We start from the raw sequence: 11,534 nt of genomic DNA, 5'->3' as shown, positions 1-11,534 counted from the left end.
GTTCAAGCCTTGCTTTTGTGTTTTCCCTAATATGGCCCCCGGTAGTCTTCCCTTTCACACCCACTTTTTGTACATGCAAATTTTTGTTTGCCGTCGATCTTCGTCTCCCGACCCTAGAACGCGATGGCGCCACTATTGAAGATGCCTGGTGCGCAGGCCGTTTGAATGCCGTCCTCCACTCCAGATTTGATTCAGCAGATCGCCAGGAATTGGTCGCTCATCTTGGGCGTCTCTAAACTGGCTCCTCTACCCTAGTAAAAGTTTTAATGAGGCTCACATTTTTTTACAAGGTACCACCAAAACGTGCAAAAAGTAGCACCATCAATATATATATATATATATATATATGTTGACGGTGCTACTTTTTGACTGTTTTGGTGGTACCTTTTACATACATACATACATACATACACACACACACACACACACACACACACACACACTAACTATTATAATGGGGAAAGGGAAGTTTCAACCCCTCCTCGCAGACACGTGTCGGTAGCACTTTGATCGGATTAGTGTGGCCTGTAGCGTTGGCGTCACAAAGGATGTAAAGAGAGAGGCCACCAGTACGCGAAGAGAGAGAGAGAGAGAGAGAGAGAGAGAGAGAGAGAGAGAGAGAGAGAGAGAAAGGCGACCGACACATTAGTATATGTATACATGCATGTATGTATGTACATACATACATAGGCACACACACAAGGTAATGTATCTTGTGAATTTGTGATTGAGGCCACCACACCATTCCAAGGTGTTCTAATTTTCAAACATGCATGTTTGCATTCTGAAATTAAGAAGCATCAAAAAGAGGAGAATGAATCCAGTGTACTTTACATGTTTCATGTCACAAATGGATCAAACGTCTACCCAAAATTCAAAGATTGACTTGCTATATGGCGGCTACACAAAATTTCAATAAGCTTTGAAAAGAAAAAGTTTGTCGTGGAAATTTATAATGGCACTATTTTATTGACCTTAGTTTTCAAGTCAAAAAGTAGATTTGAGTATAAATCCTCAAAAACAAAAGCCAATAAAACTTCCGTTTTGGGTATTTACTGTTATTAGCAATTTTGCCAACCGTTGTGCCACATTTTAATTGTTAAAAGGGCATAGGTAGTGTTACAAGGTTTCAGTCATGATATTATAGCAGGCCCACACACAAGAAGATTCAAAAATTTTCTCGTGTAGGAAAACGGAGTCTTTCACAGTGTTTTCATACAATGCATAACATCATGAGCTTCTACTCGAGAGGCACTGCATACCTAGCTAGGTACGATTGGGGACACAAGACCACCTGTCCGCCCATCGAGCCAACGGTCCCCTGCCCCAATCGTACCTAACTAGGCATCATGAGCTTCTGCTCGAGAGGCACCGCATACCTAGCTAGGTACGATTGGGGGCACAGGACCACCGGCCCCCCCACCAAGCCGGCGATCCCCTGCCCCAATCGTACCTAGCTAGGTATGTGGCGCCTCCCGAATAGAAGCTCATGATGTTGAGTAAGTCACAATGTGGGAAATATTGTAAGAATTTGTCCAAAACTTCTTGTTACATGAAAGAGTCGTCTTCTCAATCTATGCATCACGTTTAGTGAGGTTATGAAATGAAATCGGTGTAAGCAATGATGTATCATGTATCTAGAACAATTTATACCTCTTTTGTGTCTGTTGACGAAGAAATATATACACCATTTGCTAGGCACACGTGCTTTTATATGTGTGTGTGTGTGTATATATATATATATATAGAGAGAGAGAGAGAGAGAGAGAGAGAGAGAGTGTTTTGTGGCTTGTACCTAGCTAGTGACATATGACATGAGGTGCTTAGAAATGACATTGAGAAAAAAAAAGCAATGAAAACATGGCTAGACTAGAGTCTTCTTAAAAAACTTCATATGTTTGAATCTACTAACATAATATGGCGGAAGGGAGAGCCCTTAACACATGTCGTCATCTGCGACTTGAAGGCTAAAGTTCAAAACTAAAAAAAGTCCCTTTGCACGCGATAAAGAGCGAGAGAGGGGGAGAGAGAGAGGCCATCGAAGGTGGCCGGCCATACTAGTAAGAAAAACATTGGTGGCAGTGGAGAACTTTTTTTGTAACAAAGAAGTGAAAGAACCAGCAAAACATTTTCTCTCAAAATCTCAAAATCTCATATGTCAAAAAATCAGTCATTCTCTTCTTCTTTTTTCTTGAACTCGATAATGTATTAATCAAACCAAAAAAAAATTCCTTCTGAGCAATGATCGGCCGAAGCCACCACGTAGAGTGAAGCTTGTCACACCTCGTCTGCTCCTTGCCGTAGCCCCTTCCTTCGAGCCTCCCTGCCACACAGTGCTCACAAGCTGAGCAAGATCCACGCAAATAGAGGCCCCTCACAACCCTCCACAAACCTATCTCCTCCGGGCATGTTTTAAAATGTTTTAAAAGCCAATCATTCTCAACCAAATCATTTGCTCGGTTGGTTTTTTTTGGCTGAGCAAGGCCATAGTGTTTCTTAGCCTTTTTAGTGCTATTCCATTTATAATAATTTTTTGGCCTGCTCAAAAAATCCTTAGAGAACAAGGGATGAAGAAGTGCATTCATAGGAGTTTGATCCCATGATGTGAAGTATTAATTCAATAAAATGTTCTTTAATATTTGAATTGGCGAAAGAGTCCTAAATAATAAAACAATTTAATGGAATGGACCTTTATGAGGTTTTCACAAGTACGAGTGTGTGAAGTATTCTCTCAAGAAAATGTTCTTCGATATTTGAATTGGTGAAAGAGTCCTACTCGTAGTCTGAACAACAAGGGTAATAGGCATGGCGATGCGAGTGACAAAGAGGGAGTGCAATGGCTTGGCCGACATGTACAACAAATGTCATCTACTTTCGAAAAGCACAAAAAGTGCTCGAGGAGCTACCTGTCCAAGATGCCCTCTCTTCGAATGTTCTGATTTTGACAGGGCAAGAAGCTCTAGATTGTTTTCCAAGATGCAAAGTGAGGGTGTCTCCCCAGATACAATTACCTATGCTTGTATTTTGAAGGCATCTGGCACTATGCAAGACACTGATATGTGCAAAAGAATTCACAACAATATTGTGCAGTTCACTAAAAGTGTTCTAACAATTGATAGACAACTCTAAATTGAATCAGGTATAGCTAGGAAGAAATCTTGCGGACATAGCACACACCTAGACCTGAATTTTAGAGCTGTATTTTTCTAGGTTTCCTAAATCCAAACTTTTAGGGTACCCCAAAACTAGTTTCCAGAGACCAAAAAGTCACAAATTCGTGACATTTGAGAGACCTTACCAGGAGAAAAAGGGATAAGTTGCACTAAGCCAAGTTGGGCTTGTAAGAGACTATCTTGAGAATCTTGAGTGGGCATTAACAATGACAAATCATCCACCACCAGGGTTCTCTACTCCACTCAGGGACATGAAAAACGCTGCAATGCCAACAACAGGGGGATTGGGAGAATACTTAGAGGATGTGGCTCTATGCAAGATGTTGAGATGCAATCACCTAGCATGCATCTTCAACACATGTGTCTCTACGCAAGACGCTTATATGGGCACAAAAATTCACAATTATATTGTTAGTCAGAGGCTCTTGAAAAGAGATGTCATGCTTGGCACTGTCTTGGTTGGTGTGTATGCGAAGTGAGGGCCTCTCTCAAGCTGCAATCACCTACACATGCATCTTGAAGGCATGTGGCTCTATGCAAGATCCGTACTTCAAATCTACAACAATGATGGTGAAGTTACACCTGTGACGTTCTCTTCTTTGTCAGCTACATCTTCTTCTAAACATGTTCTAGCTGTTGGCAGACCCCTTGGAGCACCTCGATAGCTTCTTGCACGATGTTTTGAATTCAAGGAATCAAATAACAGTATTACGGATGGAGCTAGATGTTGAGAGGTTCTCGAGGAATCCAAAGCCAGCGGCAATTGATTTTGAATCCAATGTCCTCCTCTTGAAAGAAAACGTCGTGCTTGACAATGTCTTGGTCAACTTGTGCGCCAAATGGTGTGTACTTCCATAAGCACACAAAGACCTTGAGGAGCTACCTATCCTTGATATTGTATCTTGAACTTCCTAGATTACATGATATGCCAAGCAGGGGAAAGGCCACAAAGGTCTAGGTTGTTTTTAGTAGATGCAAAGCAAAGGCATCCCTCCTCCAAATGCAATAAATTATGCTTGCATCTTGAAGGCATGTGCCACCACTCGAGATGTTGATATTGGCAAAAGAATTCATGATGATATTGTTAGTTAGGGGTTGTTGAAAGAAAACATCATGCTTGGCAATGCCTTCGTCCATATGTATGCCAAATGTCATGTCCTTTAGAATGCACAGAAAGTGCTTAAGCTACCTTTCTAGGATGTTATCTCTTAAAATTCATTGATTGCAGGATATGCCAAATGGGGGCAAGGCCAAGAAACTCTATGCTATTTTCAATGGATGCAAGTGTTTTCTTACAAACTTTATCCAAGCTTAGACACAAACACCATACATGCTCCTACTTCTTGAGTCGAGATCTCTTCCAATTGAGGTTATGAGCATGGAAAGGGTTGTGGAGTACATAATAAAGATGGGTCAAAACCCTTCAAATTTATCAGCGATATGCACTATCGCAACCATTTGGCTTGGCTTCCACTCCCTTCGATGCAAGACAGGGTGTTGGGGCAATGGAGAAGAGTCAAATCGATTGTGCACATTATGCACAATGCAAGTTCGAGAGTCTGAGTACCACACACTACAAAAGTGGTCATCTTTTGGTCAAATATGGACTTTGTTCCCTCACATTTTTAGCCATGACTTAGACCTACACACTTTCCTCTCTCATCCATAGTGTGGGCTCTCCATTGCGACTCTCGACACCACAATTTTGGAACGTCGAGAGGCACTCATCAGCCACACACATGCTACATCACATGTAACTTTGGTCCCATATTTCATATTTGAACTCCAAGGACGATATTAAAATCTCTCTCTCTCTCTCTCTCTCTCTCTCTCTCTCTCTCAGGCTTGGTGTGGGCAGGCCAAAAAAATGTTTTCTAAAGTTTGTAAATTTCAAAGGTTTTGCAAGTCTTTTTAACTTGCATCTGTTTAAAGGGTCTCCGCCCTCAATCCACAATTTCCTTGGAGCAGTCATCAATCAGCAAGGAGTTTGAGCCGAGTCAATCATCGAATGCAATCTTTGTTTGTATGCTCTAAAGTCCCTTAGAAAACTATCTGATCAAGGCACAAACACACCTTTCTCTACTTCTCCAAAAATGTTGGTTGAGAGGGAGCTTTCTTGCGCACGTCCTTGATTGATGACGTTATTGCATACCACAATTCTGCCAAGGCTAGTTGATCATACTCATCCTTTAGAAAAAAACTCCAATTGAGGTATAAACGACATATACGTTCGTATGAGAGGCAACAAAGAGCTCCTCATTGCATGTGTGCCCCAGTGAGGTTATCCGTTCCAAGATTTACAAATGTTTTCATTGTGTGAAAGCCCTAAAGTGAGAAAATAAGCAAAGGAGTAAAAAGGTGTATTTCTACACCTATTTTGTATTTGACTTCTCCTTTATTTTTCCTTTAGCGTTTTCTTTGTGTGTGTGTGTGTGTGTTTTTTTTTTTTTTTGTCCAATGCAAAAGTTCCCTAGCTTGAATACCTTAAAAATGCTTTAGAAGAATATTTCTCGCCATGTTGGTGAAGAGCACACACATCAACATTCTGCCGAATAACTCAACTTCCTCTCTCTCTCTCTCTCTCTCTCTCTCTCTCTCTCTCTCTCTCTCAAGCTGAGATGGGCCCTAAGTGCCCATCTCAGCTTGAGAGAGGGAGAGAGGGAGAGGGAGAGAGAGAGAGATTGAAGAGGGAAGGAGAGAGGGATCCTTCTTGTGCTCTGACGAGCTTGTTGAGAATGTCCCATCATCTAGCCCCTTCTGCCCGACGATGTGTCCAAAGAACTTTCCTTGTCTTGCCTTGCTCGACCTCCCACTAGCTACTAGCGGCTAGATCCTTCATGTGTGTAGCATGGCCTCTGTGTCATTTCCCCAATCAACTTCCCTTTCCCAATACTACTGAAGATCCCCTATCCTTCAAATTTGGGCTTACTTCCATGCTATTCCAAGTCTTTTTAGTTGACTGCAGGGTCCATTTTTAACAATTACAAAGACTTGTGGAAAGGTCCTCTAAGACCTCTTTCCCACAATTTTATTGAAATACCTAGTCTGCCCGAAATCACCAACCATGCAAGTGTAGTGCTCCTTGCCGGGCATTATTCCTTATATTTCCCTCATGCTATCTCCTCAAGGTGGACCCAAAGGCCTGACATGTGGCGTCAAGATAATAAGTAGCAACTTTGAAGCGTGCACAAAATAGTCGGCATCAATGTGAGTCTGCGGTTAGATCAAGAGCCTACCAGGCAGTGAGTTGAGAGTCAACACTGTTGGGATAAGGCGTAAGCTTACACTCGATACGGGACCAACCCTTAAATCCAAGCATGCCAACCATGCACCATTATGTGCATATATGCATCCCACTTCATAGAGTTCCCTTAGCATATGCTTATTTATAGTCGCATGATATTCACTATGGCCACATGATAGTTGACCCTTCTCCCACATGTGATGGAAATCACTTTCTAGCATTAAATGCCACCTTTCCACTCTGAGCTTATATAAGACCATTTAATGCTTAGCTTGTATTTGCTCTTTTCATCCAAATCAATCAAGCGAGTCTTATTTCATTGAGTGCTCTCTCTCTAATTTGTTTTTCTCATAATTCTTATGAAACTCTCACTATCATGAATGCAACCAACCCTTTTCTGCCTTAATTATAGGAGAAATAGAGTGAACAATCTTATGAGACTACTTTGAGAACATAGAGGGTGAACTTAATTAGCAGCAGCAACATAGCCATTAGGCTTAACTAACTTGGCATGAACAATACTTTTGCAAGAGAGAGTTAGAGAACTTGAAAGATATTGAGGACCGGATTTATGTGGAGCCGGTCCCCCCTCCAATAGGCTCAATAGGCTTTTGTATTATAGATTCTCCCATAAAGAGAGACTTGGCACAAAACAATATTTGTGTTCCTTGTGACCTAGGTGATGCAATGAAGATGGAAATCTTCCTGCATCACGGGCATAACATAAAACTATGTAAAAGCATTAACCATCCCCGGCCTCAGTCCCAAGGCCTCAAACACCTTTGAAGGTGGACAGAGCTAGTAGGGGATGAGGGTAGGGAAGAGGAAGAAGAAACATCCATATGAGAAATAAATAGTTCCTCACTTATCATCACTCTTCTTGCTTAGCATAGCATAATAGCATAGTAAAATAAATATGTAGAAGATGGCAATCTTAAGCATTGAAGCATGAATCTTGGTTGGTTTTGCATTCCATAGCCAAGAGTGTTGGTGTATGCTCTCAACTTCTCAACAAGCTTGGAGAAGGAGATGGAGCTCTTGCACTTTGCACTTTACATAATGTGTGTGTGTGTGTGTGTGTGTGTGTGTGTGTGTGTGTGTGTGTGTGTGTGTGAGAGAGAGAGAGAGAGAGAGAGAGAGAGAGAGAGAGAGAGAATGACTTTTGGTTGGCTTTGCATTCCATATCCAAGAGTGTTGGTGTATGCTCTCAACTTCTCAACAAGCTTGGAGAAGGAGATGGAGCTCTTGCACTTTGCACTTTACACAATGAGAGAGAGAGAGAGAGAGAGAGAGAGAGAGAGAGAGAGAGAGTATATCCTACAAGCAAGCCCCTAGTTTCCTTGGTCGACCCCTCATTGTAGCTCAAGATTCAAATTGATTGGACCCCTACAAGCTTAGCCAATCACATGCAAAGTGCATATCAAGCAACCATGCTAGCCTTAGGACAAGTGTCCCCCTTTTCCCTTTGAGAGAGAGGACTTGATAAATGCATAAACAATTAATTTAATTAGCTAAAAGATTATTTGACCCCTTTAGAGGCCAACCAATAGGCTTTAGGCACCTTATAATGGAAACATGGAGAGGAGCTTGACATGTGTCCTTGTTGCCTCTTTAGACGAGGCTTGCCTTGTGTGAGGCTGTCTTTGTTCTCTCTCATGCTCCTACAAGTAGGGCTCCCTCCCCCCCTCCACCCCGCCCCCCTACACACCCGCCCCCCATGTGTAGGGATCCTTGTTGACTTTTGGAACACTTTAATTAAGCCCCTCAAGCACCTTATTCATGGAGCACCTTAGCACCTTAGTCATTAAGCACCTCAAGCACCTTAGTCAACAAGCACAACAAGCACCTCAAACACCTTAATCAGCAAGCGGTGTCACCAATGGCATATAATCCACATGAGTCTTCTCTCCCACATCATCACATAATTTAGGGTTTACGTCTACTAGCTCAATGCTATACAGCTATAGAAACACATAAGTAAGTAAACACATGGCATATACATCTAACATAAGAAAGAAATGTCAAAATATAAGTACCGTCTCTACGGTTGCAGCTTTCAAATCAACGTACAACACCACCATTTTCTTTTTTTACAGTGCCATGTGCCTTGAAAAGTAAGACGAGTTTAGTTAATTTCTTTCATAAGGCCCCTATGAAGCCAAATATCTTTATTCTTACAAAATATATACACATAAAGATTCTCATATATGTTTTATATTTTTAATCTTCTTCTTATCATATTTTCGTTGCGATTGTCCATAGGTCAGCACAAACTGATAAATGTGTGTCTCCTCCCATTTATAGGTTTCCTTGCCGAATCCAAACTTCAAAGGTGCTAATTCATCGATCTTAGTTGAAATAAGATCGTGAATTTCTGTTGCTCAAGACAATTGTGGTGCAAATCGTCCACAAAAGGATAGTTCTTAAACAATCTTCTAACCATCTTATAGTTGTCTAAGAGTACTCTATGTTGCTCGTCGAAGTAAATCTCCAAAAGCTTCTTTTCATACATTCTATTTGGCTCTCTTAACTTTGGTTCGGGTGGGCAAAAGATGTCGTCGTATGAAGGGATAGGGACATCATTCTCAACCATCTAAGCTATAAATTCAAGAAAAATTTGACCACTTAAATGCTATTAAAAAGACATCTAAGCTTTGTGATAAATAAAAATACAATATGAATACAAATTAAAAAATTGACACCACTATAAAATTTTAATAAATTAACATGTCTCTAAAATCATTCATGAAAATTGAAACAAAAAAGAACATACAAGCATAGCTTCTACATAGAGCAAGAGATAAATAATATCCATTTTGATGCATGTCATGCCTGTTGCCACATGCATGGTAGGAACTTCACTTTTCCATCCTGATCTATAACTCTTCTTTGCTTTAAAACTTTCCATCCTTGGACTACAGATGAGCAAGTTGATATAAGCTTCCAATCCTCATTCGGTAGTCGTTCTCCATTGGGAATAGCTGCATTGCTTGAAGTTTTGTTAGTCGTACTCACTTTAAAGTAGAGTCTACCTCTCAAACAACAACATATGCTAGTTGAAAAGCGAAAGATTCTTCATCAACAAACTCTTTGACTTGGACTATGTCCTTCTCCTCAAGCCATGGAGGTACAGATCCAACACATCCAACACTCAATAAGGGCCTACAAATGCCTTTATCTTTAGTCTCATAGGCAATAATACAATTTTGAAACCTCCACGGTATGAACTTGTGTAGTAGTGAATTGACTTTTCTTATACAGTCCCAAGAGAAAGGCATAGGGGTGATTTGAAGTACGCTCATTCTGTAATCGGATCCACATTCAACTTTTCAACATCTTCTTCAACCAGGATTGACTGTCTATAATAATCTGCACCAAAAAATAGTATAATTTCTTCATGGGATTGCAAAGTAAAGAAGGATCTAATACGTGCTTTCCACTCACCTATAGAAGCTGCATTCTCTTGATAATTATCAGATCTCACCACAAATGTATCTCCTACACTAAATACTTCTCCTTTGAATAGAATCTTCTTGTGCTGTAACACTTTAGGAGCATTGAACCCATACTAACTCATAAATTGTTGCTCCTCACTTGATGGCAGTCTCCAGATTTTCCTTCGTGGACCGATGATGATGCCTTTCTCATGAATGAATCTTCCACATGGATAGTCACATCCGTATGCTAAGTGACCATTCCACAACTCCTTTGCCTTTATCATGGATGATACTCTCAAGATTCCATTTTTGTGCTATTGTTGACAATGAAGAATATTGCCCTCATCTATCCTATGTCCTTGGGGTGCCATGATTACAGAGTGGATCTCTCCATATAATCTTTGATAAGTAAAAATTCTATCCTTATCATTTTGAATTTGGGACAAGACCCATGTAAGAAGCTTTCTCTTATGGAAGTTCGTAAATGAGATTTGTGACTCTCTTTGTTGTTCGACTTGATGTTGACATAGGTAGAGACAAGGCATTCATATATAAAGCACCAAACAACATCATGATTTCCATGGTGAATGACATCACCTAGAATCTCTCCACTACCTTTACAATAAAATACATCCTAAGTTAGAATTACATCAAAGAGCATATGGCTTAGAGAAGGTGGGTTGTAGAGACCACAAAGAAGTCATACCTGCCACATGCTCGAGTGGTGAAGAGTTTGCACCCAACGACTCTTTACTCCTGACTCTCCAAGATGCAAGAAGGGTTTGTGCTACTTTTATAGCCTCCTTAGACCACCCATGGTCTCTGGTATAGTTAAAAAAGATGTGGGCAACATCAATCAACAACAGTCCCAAGTCTTCCACTATTTTTGGAAAACCCTCTACCTCAAGCAAGACAAATGGAAGACACCATTGTATAAATTTATGGTTCTCTTATGCCTTGTAGCTTTCATGATACTTGCTTGGGTTTCTAGGCCAATGTCCATGGTGTATTGTTGATGGATCACAACTTAGGGCCCTTGCTGATATATCATCAATCCTGCGCTTCATGTCATTGGTTGAGTTCTTCATAAGCAATGATAAATACTTTAACATTCAATAAGAGAATGTGCATTGTGTCATAGACAAGATCCAATGACAAGTCAAAGCCATAAAGCTCATATAATCTCCATAAGCTTGATTTTCCACTCAACCCCACACTCTTTAGTATCCCTTTGCATTGAGTTTGAGAAGTTACTCTAATGGATCGCGACAAGGCAGCATGCATTTCAACTATACTTCTCTTGGGAGGTGGATAACAATATTGGAAGCGATTTGTGTCATAGAGATATCTCCCTTGAAACCTTGAGCTTGATGAATTCAAAGTGGAAGATGCCTTGTCCCTACGACAAAAGTGTTGTCCACCATCCTTAAATAGCCCAATCTTGCATTGAGCAGGGTGGTCTCCAGTGACCATCATTACCATTGCATGCAACCTGATGTCCGTTGAGGAGGCCAATGTCGCATCAATCAAGTGAGAAGGATAATTGTTATTAACTTGAAATACATCTACATATAATTCCTCTAACTCCCTCACTAGTGGCTCCAAAAATACATGAAAAAGATCTCCAGATGCTCCAATAATCTTCCTACAACTGAAAGGGATAAAGAGAATGGGTATAGG

The sequence above is a fragment of the Adiantum capillus-veneris genome, chromosome 26 (assembly GCF_014529385.1).
Source record: "Adiantum capillus-veneris isolate H3 chromosome 26, ASM1452938v2, whole genome shotgun sequence".
Lineage (NCBI taxonomy): Eukaryota > Viridiplantae > Streptophyta > Polypodiopsida > Polypodiales > Pteridaceae > Adiantum > Adiantum capillus-veneris.
The sequence above is the reverse complement of the archived record's forward strand: the minus strand, read 5'-3'. Positions refer to the sequence as shown.